Raw genomic sequence first — 373 nt, forward strand, 5'->3', positions numbered from 1 at the left:
CAGGGGCGGCGCGTGGCTTTCCCCGCCCGTCAGAATGGGGAGGGCGGGCTCCAGACGTAGCGGGAAGAAAAAGGCGCCAAGAGAGGGGCGGCGGGGAAGCCCCGTGCCTCAGCACGTGCTCCGTGGGCCTGTGCTGCACCCCCGTCGTTTTAAAGGGCCAAGCCCTCACTGCACCCCCTCGATTTTAAGGAGCAAGCCCCTTTTGTTTTAAGGGCCAAGCCCGCACTGCACCCCCTTTATCCCAAGGACCTGGGAGGGTCCTGGGGGCAGGGGTGTTGTCCCCTCTGTCTCTGCACAGTGCCTCCTCCCCTGCATCCCTTGGGGCCTCGGGACACAATCCCAGGTGCAGGCCGCACTGCCTGTTCTGTGGCCC

This window comes from Crocodylus porosus, unplaced genomic scaffold (assembly GCF_001723895.1).
Source record: "Crocodylus porosus isolate Cpor-Errol unplaced genomic scaffold, CroPor_comp1, whole genome shotgun sequence".
Lineage (NCBI taxonomy): Eukaryota > Metazoa > Chordata > Crocodylia > Crocodylidae > Crocodylus > Crocodylus porosus.